Here is a 12,574-nt window from a genome sequence, read left to right on the forward strand (position 1 = left end):
TCTGGGCAAAGGCGGCGCGTGATTGGATAGCTTTCCGCACATACACCGGCCGCGCCGTGATGCCTCCGCGCGCCGCGGCCAGGTACGAGCCCGGGGCGAGGCCGGGGGCAGGGGCGATGTGTGCGGCCCCTCGCCTCGCGGTTGCAGTTGTGGGAGCTTAGGAGCCGACGCTTTGTCTTCCGTCGTTAAGTGCAGCCTCCTGGCCGCTCGGTTCATCCCTGACTTGACATCTCGAGGCGCAGCGGAGGCGCTCTTGGCCGATGGAGGTTGTGCCTTTGTCAGCAGCTCTGGGGGCACCTTGCTGACCCAGAAACGAGAGGAAGGCTCACCCGGTGTGGTTTCAATGAACCTGATAAAATAAGTTTTGTAATTCTCTTACGCAGAACTGTGTGTCACCCCTCCACTGCATAAGAGCGACGGTGTTGCCGAAACCGGTTTGGCTCAGTGGATAGAGCGTCGGCCTGCGGACTGAAGGGTCCCGGGTTCGATTCCGGTCAAGGGCATGTACCTGGGTTGCGGGCACATCCCCAGTGGGAGGTGTGCAGGAGGCAGCTGATCGGTGTTTCTCTCTCATCAATGTTTCTAGCTCTCTATCCCTCTCCCTTCCTCTCTGTAAAAAATCAATAAAATATATTTAAAAAAAAAAAAAGAGCAACGGTGTTGCCTGGTAAAGGGGAAGCAGTCTCTTGCACTCACTGCAGGGTCAGGTCTTGCTTTTGATTGGTCTGCTCTTATCCGGCTTTACCAAAACCGCTTCTCCCCAAAGGTGCCCTGGAATGCGGTGACTTACAAGGATAAGATTAAAGGAAGCGCCAGATGGTCAAAGGGATCACCCGGTCAATCAGATCGGCCTGGAGAAAATGTTTGCAACTCACAGGACTCTTCAACACTGAAAAAGACCAAAACCCAAAGAGGAAAATGGGCGAGAACAGGAACAGACATTACACAGAAAAGAGTAGCAATGGTCCTTAAACGTAAAGGCGGTTCGTCCTCCCTGGCAGAGGAGTGCACTCTATTAGGACGAGACTGTTTTGTTGCTTTGGAATGAGCCCCAGGTAAAGTTGGAAGGCTATCCTAGGAACAATAAAAATGGTTACCTACAGGGTGGTGGGGAGGTGGGGGGAAATAAACAGGCAAGACTTCTCCGTCTTTGAACTAAAGTTTTTACATAGCCAAAGCAAATTGAAATCAGTGAGCTTAACTCTAGGTCAAATTGGCAACTATGTCATTAAACAGAAAAGAATTATTCCCCAGGTATTTTTATTTTTTTATCCTCACCCAAGGATATGTTCTTACTGACTTGAGAGAGGGAGAGAGAGAAACAAACATCAGTCTGTTGCCTCCCATATGCACCTCGACCAGGGATTGAACTTGCAACCTAGGTATGTGCTCTGACCACATACCTAGGTTGCAAGTTTTGGTGTCTGAGAGGATGCTCCAACCACCTGAGCTACCCAGCCAGGGCTTCCCCAGATATTTGTAACGTAGTACTCAGTATATAATCTAAGGATGGAAAAAGAACTGCAAAGGAATCTTCAGCTTCACTCCGTGGTTTATAACAATGGTAATAAGGCCTGGCTGGTGTGGCTCAGTGGTTGAGTGTCAACCCATGCACCAAGACATCACGGGTTCACTTCCCAGTCAGGGCACATGCCTAGGTTGCCAACTCGATCCCCAGTATGGGGCATGCAGGAGGCAGCCAGTTGATGTTTCCATCTCTCCTTTCCTCTCTAAAATAAATAAAAACATATTTAAACAACAAAAAGAAAAAGAAAAAATGGTCATATTGTTGCTATGGTTTTGAAGCTGTATATTATAGGGTACACAGATGTTTTAATGTTATAACATACAAGACTTTCAGTGTAAGAGAAAATGAGATACAAATGTAAGATCAAGGAAGTTCAGGGGAAAAGCTATAATACGTTTGAATCGGAAATATCATTTTGAGCACATAACTTTTGAAATAAATTTCCTAGTTCTGTGCACTGAAAGGACCTAGAAGCAGTAGGTTGACCAGATGTTCCAGTTTGCCAGGGACGGGGCATTTCCCTGGATGTTGGACTTTCAGTGTTGGTACCAGAACTGTCCCAGGCAAACCATGTTGGTCACCTACAGTAATAATGAACACACTTGCCAATGAGATCATGGTTTCTAAATCCCGTTTCCCACTGAATAAATCCAGAGCCTCTTGGATTCGCTTATACCTCAAATTGAACTTTAAATTGTACTTCAGTGAAGTGTGGAAACAAAGACCAACCCAGGACAAGCGAAGGCTGCTTACCCAGAACCTGCTGTAGCAAGAGAGTCAGCCATAGGGTGTGTGTGGCAGAGACTCCAAGGCAGACAGGACAGGGAGAGCTTGGAGGAGGAAAGGCACCCCTAGGTGTGCCCTGAGGGGCTGTGGGCAGGGGAGCCGGTGGCAGCTGGTCGGAGGTGGGCCTCCCTGTGATCAGTTAGGGCAGTGGTCGGCAAACCGCGGCTCGCGAGCCACATGCGGCTCTTTGGCCCCTTGAGTGGCTCTTCCACAAAGTAACACAACTTGGGCGAGTCTATTTTGAAGAAGTGGCATTAGAAGAAGTTTAAGTTTAAAAAATGTGGCTCTCAAAAGAAATTTCAATCGTACTGTTGATATTTGGCTCTGTTGACTGATGAGTTTGCCGACCACTGAGTTAGGGTGTCTAATTGGCTTTCTTCAGTTGGTTCTCAGTTGCAAGTGGGGACAAAGATTAGGGAAGCTGTCAGTTTGTAATCGTGTCTGGCCGTTTGAGCTGATTGTTATAGAGGGTTTGTTTAGCTTTCTGGATTGTTACAGAGATAGTAGTAGACTGACTTCCTCCACGTCTGATGTATAGCAGGCTGGCTTCCTGGGCTGGTTTCTGGAGGTAAGGGGGCTGGTTTCCTAGGTACTTGGCTGCAGGTTGTGGGTCAAAATTCTATTTTTATATATGGTCTGGCCATGCCCATTTGTATATTTGGGTTTTTAAAAAAATACATATTTTATTGATTTTTTGCAGAGAGGAAGGGAGAGGGAGTTAGAAACATCGATGAGAGAGAAACATCGATCAGCTGCCTCCTGCACACCCCCCACTGGGGATGTGGCAGCAACCAAGGTACATGCCCTTGACCAGAATCGAACCCGGGACCCTTGAGTCCGCAAGCCGATGCTCTATCCACTGAGCCAAACCGGTTAGGGCTGTATATTTGTTTTTTTAGAGTAAATTTTAAAAAGACAAAGATCTGCCAGAGGCCAAATTTAGGGCAATTGTAGCAAATGACTAAAGGAAATAGATAAAAAAATCTATACTCTATAGTTATACTTGATGAGAGGATGGGGGGGAAGAGAGTATTTTTCTATAATTGGAAATGACTACTACACCAGCTTTTCCCTCTGAACATTAATTGTTAAAGGGAAATACAGTATTTGCCCTACCTTTACAATAGGGTGCTAGCAAATGTAGTTAGGACATCACTATTACACAAATATTAAAGAAATAATTGATTTAAGCAAGGATTATTCATGGATTTAAAAACCTTTAGATGACAGATTGCTGAGAAATGGCAGTATTCATGTGGCGCCAAAATACCACTCCACAGGGAATTGATCTAATTGCAGAGAGCACACTTGTGTAGTGGAGCCATCTGGTGGTCAAAGTTAGAATCTGCAATAGACAACCTCCAATTTGCAGAAAGTACAGGAGAAAGAGTAGTAGTGCAAATCTAAAAATACTAGTAAAGCCGAAACCGGTTTGGCTCAGTGGATGGAGCGTCGGCCTGAGGACTGGGGGGTCCCGGGTTCGATTCCGGTCAGGGGCGTGTGCCTTGGTTGCAGGCACATCCTCAGTGGGAGGTATGCAGAAGGCAGCTGATCGATGTTTCTAGCTCTCTATCCCTCTCCCTTCCTCTCTGTGAAAAATCAATAAAATATATTTAAAAAAATAAAATAAAAATACTAGTAAAATTAACTATTACCGCCCCCCCCCAAAAAAAACTTTATGAAACTATCAACAATAAATATTTACTGAGCACCTGAGTTAGGCCCCGCATAGTCCTCAATATCCATGCCACTTCAAGCTGCAGTTTCAAATGAGATACCAAAGTATAATGACATTTTTTAGATATGACTGTTCTAAATAGCACTGTTGAGTTAAATTGATGTTAAATAAATTGGCCACTTTTTCCCCACCTGCTTCCTACTTAGCCTATCATCTTCATTCCTACTACTTTGATTTCGGAACTACCTAATAAAATGTTCATAGGGAGACCAGAGGGAAGAAAGAAAACAGCATCTACACTAAGTCTGGCCTGCGTCATTGATGTCCAAAAAGTCCAGGGACCCGTGACATGGGCGGAACGGTGGTTGAAGAAGTTGATAGTGATTCATGGACGCACTCCTGAGCCTCAGAGCTGGGGTGACCATGACCCTGAGCATGAACATATCACGCTCTCCCGTGAGCCAGAACCTTTGCTTGGTTCGTTCTTTCCGTCTGCAGTGTTCTTCCCACGCCGCCCGCCAGGTTATCTCCTGTTCCCCTCCTTAGCGATTAGCTTTGGAGACGTTACTTATTTAGCTTATTGTGTCAAACAGAGAGATTGGTGGTTTTATAAATGGGGAGCTAAACCAAACTTTCTAGACTAATTTTCTAAGCTTGTGTATGTGTGTGTGTGTGTTTGTTGTTGTTAATACTCACCAGAGGATATTTTTTCCATTGAATCTTTAGAAAGAATGGAAGGGAGGGGGAGAGACGGAGAGAAAGAAACATCAATGTGAGAGGGACACATCGATTGGTTGCTTCCCACACTTGCCCCGACCAGGACTGGGGATGGAGCCTGCAACCAAGGTACATGCCCTTCAGGCCCCACAAAGAGCTCCACTGGCACTCTTAAAAAATGTATTTTTAAAATAATATACTTATATTTCTTTCACAAATTTTACTACTTTTTTAAAAAAAATGTCTTTATTGATTTCAGAGAGAGGAAATGAGATGGGAGGGAAAGATAGGAACATTGATTTTGAGAGAGAATCATTGATTGGCTGCCTCCTGCACACCCCCTACAGGGGGTCAAGCCTGGGCATTTGCCCTGACTGGGAGTTGAACTGGTGACCTCCTGGTTCATGGGTCGACACTCAACCACTGAGCCACCCCGGCCAGGCTACTACTATTTTTAAAGTTATAGTTCATTGCACCCATATCCTTGAACAGAATGCTGAACATTTTCCAGGCTTTGTTTCCTTGTATTGTTTTGAGTTAGTGTATTTGTCATATACCCAAGAAACGTTTACTGAATACCTGCCACATTGTACTAAGTACAGGATCTACAAAGATTCCTCCCCCCCCCAAAAAAAAAATAATAATGTGGCTTTACAGTTGGGTTTTAATCATTTTGAATCCTTGGTGGGGGCAGGGAGCAGAGATAATAGAGGTATGGAGAACTCAGCGTCACTTCTTGGAAACAAGCTCATGCAAATACTGGGAAATCCCTCCATTAGAAAAAATAAAGTCAGCCCTTGGAGACAGTCTTGATTTCTGTAGTTTTTTACCTGTCACCCATTCTGTGCAAATAACACCACTTTCTGAAAAGGATTCCATGTGCCAGCATGACTAAGCATCACCGTTCTCCTTCCAGCTTCCACCCGGGTCCATGGCACACGCTCCTCTTCCTGCTGATGGTCCCATGATTGTGTTTGAGTCATATCTTCAGCCAGGGGATGAATTATGGCTGGTCTAAGCCAGTGTTTCCTAACAGGAATGGCATTGGTATCTGGGATAGGATGAATCTTTTTATTTATTTATTTATTTTGGCCACGAGAGGTTTGGCAATTTTTTATTGAGTTCACCTCATTCTAAGGTGTGTTTTCAGGATGCTATTGCCATACTTACTGCATAAAAAGGTATGTTTAAAAAACATTCAGTGATAAAAACATGGCTGTCAAATACAATATACATATGAAATAATCCACGTATTTCCCATTGACCATCTGAAGCCTTTCATTTGCCAAGCCCCCTCCCCCACCCACCAATGTCTGAGACGCGGCTCAGACAGTGTACCGGCGTGTTCCTTAAACGGGGTACCACCTCTCCCCGCGTGTTCCTTAGACGGGGTACCGCCTAGGATGAATCTTTTTCTGTGTGCAAAAGTATTCTGTGCATTTTAGGACCCTGGACCAACCCACTAAATATCAACAGCACCTCTCTATTTGTGTGACAACTGAAACTGCTCCTTCTATATTTCCAACACCTCTCGAAGTCAGGGTACCTGGTGAGAACCCCTGGTCACTTGTCTGAACCTTGGTCTTCTTTACCAAATAGAGACGCCCAGTCTTCTTCCAGACAGAACTGGCCAGTTAAGCAGTTCTGCCAGGCCCAGAGGAAATCGGGGGTTTCTGAGGAAGATGGTCTTCTCCAGTAAGAGATGTGCAGGAGGCGGAAGTGCTTTGTCCGCCCTCCCTTCCTTCTTGCCTCTTAGCAGGTGGGAGAGGCTGTGGTACTTGCATCTATAGAAACTGTCATGACCACGAGCGCCAAGTCGGAGAACAGAAGCAGGGCTGCTGAGAAGGCGGAGTGGAGGGTGCACGTCCCTAAATCCTGGATGACATGGTTGAGCTTCCAAAGTAACCCAGGGACTGCCAGTTGTTTGGCTTTTTAGGAAGTAAAATATGAAGGTCTTTATATTTTAAAACACTGCCCATCAGGATTGCTAACCACATTCCGGCTTAATTAGAGAAAAATGGTATGTACATGATAGACAAGTTAAAGAAAATGGAAAAGTACCAACAAAAGTTTTTTGTTTTTTGTTTTTTTTTCAGGAAAAAAAAATATATATCAAGCAATTCACCTGCAGAGAGTTGAATATTTAAAAATCTCAATATATGAGTTGGTTTCCTTTCCTGAACCCATAAATAAAAAATAATTATTTTTCCTGTGGCATTTTGCTTTATTGTTGTTACTAGAGGCCCGGTGCATGAAATTCATGCATGGCGGGGCGGGGTTCCCTCAGCCCGGCCTGCAACGACACCAGTGTCCCGCGCCCCGGCCTCTGGCCAGAGGCCCTCTCTCTGTGCTGCCAGAGCGCGGGACGCTGGGCCCCCGGCCCCTCCCTCCAAGTGGCCAGGGCGCGGGATGTTGGGCTCATGTCGCTGGGGGCGACTGCGAGTCCAGCGTCCTGCGCCCCGGCCTCTGGCCAGATGCCCCTCCCTCCGCGCGGCCATGGCGCGGGATACTGGGCTCGCGTCGCCAGGGCAATGCCACCAGCGTCCCCCCCCACCACCACTATGGGTGCCGTCATCTTTGTCGCGGAGTGATGGTTAATTTGCATATTACTCTTTTATTAGATAGTATGATGACAGCCCTCATTGTTTAGCAATGTGACAGATCAGAAATTTAAATACCATTATTCACTCCCAGAAAACCAAACTTTAGAAGATATAGATCTAGCTACATTAAAAATGTAAGGGGCTGGACAATCTTATTTTCAGAACTTTTCAAAATACTATTCTGTTTGCCTCTGCTGCTTACTAATTCACCGGTGGGTGCAATAGGCTTTGTTGGGTCAAACACTTAATGAAACCGCTTCTAATTTTTAGAAAGGACAGCCTTTTATTCCCAATAAAGTAAAGGACCAGGAGACAGCGTATCCAAAAGCCAGTGCCTGTTTTGCCCTGGACACACTGCAAATCTGTACTCCCGGGAGAAGGCCCTGGTCTTCAGGCAGTTGTGCTATCGACCATGCCAACCACCTGCTGCAGACATGGGTCAGGAACAGCACAGACGTGTGTCCAGGGCTCTTTCCTGCCGTATTAACCTCCTACATATTGTCCTCTGCCCCACACATCTGTGTCTGGTCTTCATCTCTTCTCATGGACTACTGCGACCGCCTTCTAGCTGGTGCCCTGACACCCGCAGAACCTTCCTGCACACTGCAAGCCAGGCTGCTCCTAAACAGTGCTGGGAGATCTCCCCTGCTGGGGAGATGGAGTGCCCCGCTACTCCATGTTTCCCTCATTAAGCACAACTCAAGAGCCTGTGTATTTTCTATAAAACAAGCACAAGGCACACTGACTAGGGACCTGAGAACCCCACGGGGGTGTGTGTGGGGGTATGGTCCCCTGGGCTTGCTTTTTGCTTCATACACCCTAGGAGCTGGCAATCTGGAAATACCAACAGGCACAGACAAAGCATGCTGCCCAGAAAATCTGCTTTCTCTAACCAAAGGACCAGGGAAGGGGCAGCCCAGCAAGGAGGAAAACCTTAGACAGCAAACCACGCTCTCTGGACAGCACCCCCATCCACGCCAGCACAGGTTCTGGTCAAAGTACCAGTGATCTGGGATGTGGTCAATTGGGGTGACACCGGAGCAGAATTATCTCACAACCTGGGCACCCCAAATCCGAGTCATTTACAGGAAGTGCTTTATGGAACTCTGGGAAAGAGCACCACCTAGTGAGGCAACAAAAGCAAAAAGTCTAAATGCTGTGCTTCCAAGCCCTGGGTCAAAGCCAAGTCAACGTGGGCTCTTAGAAGACTAGGAGGGAGGTGGGAGTGTACAGTCAGGAGAAGGGACTGCTACTTGCAGAGAAGGGAAGCCAGCCCCTAGAAGAAAGGACTAGTGAGGGCCAGGAAGTGTTCCAGGGCCTCAGACATTGGAAACAAGGAATGATCAAGTTACACAGGATAAATGCCAGCAGATGAATGTACTTGTTTTCTGTACAGGAATCTTACTAGAAGGCATTAAAAAGATAATGAGCATTAAGTTTTTTATTTTTTTATTTTTATTGATTTCAGAGAGGAAAGGAGAGGGAGAGAGAGATAGAAACATCAATGATGAGAGAGAATCATTGATCGGTTGCCTCCTGCATGTCCCCCACTGGGGATCGAGCCCGCAACCCAGGCATGTGCCCTTGACCAGAATCGAACTTGGGACCCTTCAGTCCGGAAGCCGATGCTCTATCCACTGAGCCAAACCAGCCAGGGCTGAGCATTAAGTTTTTAAAGGATAAACCATGTTACGGCTTTGACCTTGGTATTTTCCAAAATTCACTACATGTGTGGCTTTAGCCTTGGCCTTTGGAAAAGGTGGAGTGACATCATGAGGTTCAGCAATGACCTCAGTAATAATCTTAACAGCTGACATGCTGGGAAGTTATTATAATATCATGTTTAAAAGTAATTTAAATTCAAACTACTACTTCCATATCCTATCTAATAAAAGAGTAATATGCAAATTGACATACCTCCACTACCCACAAACCACACCCACCAGCCAATCAGAAGCGAGTATGCAAATTAACCCAACCAAGATGGCTGCAGCCATGGAGAGAGCAGGCGGCTTGGGTTTCCCCTGCAATGAAGGAAGCCAAGCTTTCCATACACCCTGGCAGGCCCAGGCCTCCGCTCAAGGCTACAAAGTTTCAATTGTAGAAGATAAATAAATCCCAGATACCAGGGCCTCCACTTGGGTCGCTGGGGGCGTGGCCAGCCTGCAAACCACCACAGGCCCCTCGCCCAGGCCACCCCACGCCCCAAGGGAACCCCCACCCTGATCCGGGACACCCTTCAGGGCAAACCAGCCAGCCCCCACCCGTGCACCGGGCCTCTATCCTATCTAATAAAAGAGTACTATGCAAATTGACCATCTCTTCAACACACAAGATGGCTGCCCCCATGTGGACACAAGATGGCCACCACAAGATAGCCAGCAGGGGAGGGCAGTTGAGAAGTACCAGGCCTACAAAGGAGGGCAGTTGGGGGCGATCAAGCCTGCAGGGGAGGGCAGTTAGGGGTGACCAGGCCAGCAGAGGAGGGAAGTTGGGGGCGACCAGGACTGCAGGGGAGGGCAGTTAGGGGCAAACAGGCTGGCAGGGGAGCAGTTAGGCATCAATCAGGCTGTCAGGGGAGTGGCTAGGGGGTGATCAGGCTGGCAGGCAGAAGTGGTTAGGGCATTGGTCGACAAACTGCGGTTTGCAAGCCACATGTCACTCACAAGTCGCGGTTTGCCGCTCTGTTGACTAATAAGTTTGCCAACCACTGACCTAGATTCTCGATTCCAATAATTACAGGCTGTTGTTGTTCCTTGTGATTAAGCCCCTATCCCAGTGGTCAGCAAACTCATTAGTCAACAGAGCGGTTTGCCCACCACTGGGTTAGGAGCAATCAGGAAGGCAGGCAGGCGAGCAGTTGGGAGCCAGCAGTCCTGGATTGTGAGAGGGATGTCCAACTGCCCATTTAGGCCCGATCCAGGTAGGATTGGGCCTAAACAGGCAGTCGGACATCCCTCTAGGGGTCCCAGATTGGAGAAGGGTGCAGGCTGGGCTGAGGGACGCCACCCCACCTCGTGCACGAATTTTGTTCACCGGGCCTCTAGTATTTTAATAAAAGAATAATTTTATTTTGAATACAGCTTCAGATTTATTCTTGAATTTCTGAAGTTCCTTCTGTGATGGTGCTATTTGTCTTTGACCAAATATTGATCATAACAATTGGTCATTAGGCATTCAGCTAAAGTGTGCACTTGCTATATTTCTAAATGCTTTAGAAAGTGGATGGAGAACAGAATATGCCACCCCAAAATGTGCCACTTTGGCATGGAGATTGTTTTGAGCTGAAGTCAATCAAGACCCAGCAGACTCAAGAAAAATGTTTACCTTTCCCTGTTTACCTAAAAGAATTTACGTAGGGGGCCAGGCCCACAATGAGTACTATTATCAGAGATAACTTTTTATCTATAAAACTGGTCTGTATGGCAGGGCAAACATCTAGTTACCAAACATCTCTTCTTCTTGTCCTGTAATTGCCCTCCTCTCCTTTGAAGACCCAGGCTCCTACTACCATTCCTGAGCTCAGGATGGCACATGAGCCTTAACTGCTTGCCTTGCCCTTGAGTCTCATAGCTTTGGGGCTCATGAACATACAAAATTAAATTTGTTTTTTTTCTCCATTAATCTATGTCAACTTAATTATTAGACCAGTCAAAAGAACCTAGAAGGGTAGAGGAAAAAATTTCCCTCCCTACCTGACTAATAAAATCACGTCATCATACTTCTTGGTATCCTGTGAATATTAATTTATATCTTAACATTTACCAGTTATAGAATCCTTAATATAATGTCTATTAGTGACTGGACTTGTTAAATACTCACCAAGCTCATTTCCTCTTCTTCCTGGTCATAGAGATGAGTTACATGGTCCCTCTTCTCTGCAGTCAACTGTGGCCATGTGATTGAGTTCCAGGTAATGGTATGTGGCCAGAGCGGGTATATGACATTTCAAGGCTGGGCCTAAAACAACCTTTCTCATTCTCTTTCCCATTCTTCAGCTGATGGAGAGAAAATCAGGGAACATGCATACTGGACTGTGATAGGGATGTAAACCCTGGAGAGGTAGGAGTTTATCATCTGCCAGAGAAGGTAATGCTTGATACTCTTAACACGCTTCTAAAATAATTTCAAGAAATGTTTGAAAACAACAAAGGAAGCCATAAACTGGGAGAATCTAAGCTGTAAATATGTGTACTACTTTCTAAATTTAAAGGTCACATTTGTTTGGGGATTTGTGCAAGATGGTGGTGTAAGCTCTGAAATCCCCACCTAAATGACTCATGGGAGGAAAAAACCCACATTAGTGCTAGACATCTGGCATTACATTCAAGTGCCAGAAATAAGGGAGAATTTCTGGTAGGCAATTTGTTGATGTTGTGTTACTAGCACATTGAGTAACAGTCACATTGAGTAACAATGACTCATGGGATGTGATCATAACGTGACTTCCCTTTTGTCACCTGTTAGGTTTTTGGCCAGTGGCATAGGCTGTGAAAGAATTCACAACTGAAAGAAGAGATGCAGAGAGGAAGTTTATTTTTACTTCCCAAGAGAGGAAAGGGCCGGTGCATTGCTAATCAATAAAGCGCAAGGAACAAAAGGCGGCTCCCCCTTTTAAAGGGTAATGGCTGCTGGTGCTAGGTGACAAGGAAAGGGGGAGGATTTGGGCTGACGTTGAGCAGACATCAGGGGCTGTCTTGAAAATACAGTTTGTTTGCTTTTCAGGAGATAGTCTGGCAGATGTCCTAGGGAGGTGTCTTATCAGTATTTTTCCTAAGCCTGTAAAACATGCTTAGAGTAAAAGTTATGAAGAGTTCAAAAGAGGCTTGTTTGAAGGGGAAGGGGAAGGGAACTTTCTACTAACTAGAGACTCCTTAGTGCAAATTATCCCTGAGTTCTGAAAACAGCAGGGAGGAGGGGGAATGCAAGAATGTAGGCTTGAGAGTAGCCTACCTTGTCTTGTAGTTTGAACAGAGGGGCTGTTTGAACCAGAGGATCTAACAATCCTGGGGTTTAAGTACCAGGTGCTTCTCATAAATTGTGGAAAGCCACAGCGAAGAAAAAGAAAGGCCTTTTTCCTGTCCTTACATCACCCACCATGTCTTCATATTGGCCTGGTGGATTTGTTTTTTCTTTGTCCCTGAACCAAAATGCTAGTCCCTTGATTTTTTTTAAAAAAAAACATGTACCTTTATTGTTGAAAGTATTACAGATATAACTCCTTTGTCCCCAATGGCCCCCTCCACCCAGTCTCCATCCCCC

The sequence above is a fragment of the Plecotus auritus genome (assembly GCF_963455305.1).
Source record: "Plecotus auritus genome assembly, chromosome: 4".
Lineage (NCBI taxonomy): Eukaryota > Metazoa > Chordata > Mammalia > Chiroptera > Vespertilionidae > Plecotus > Plecotus auritus.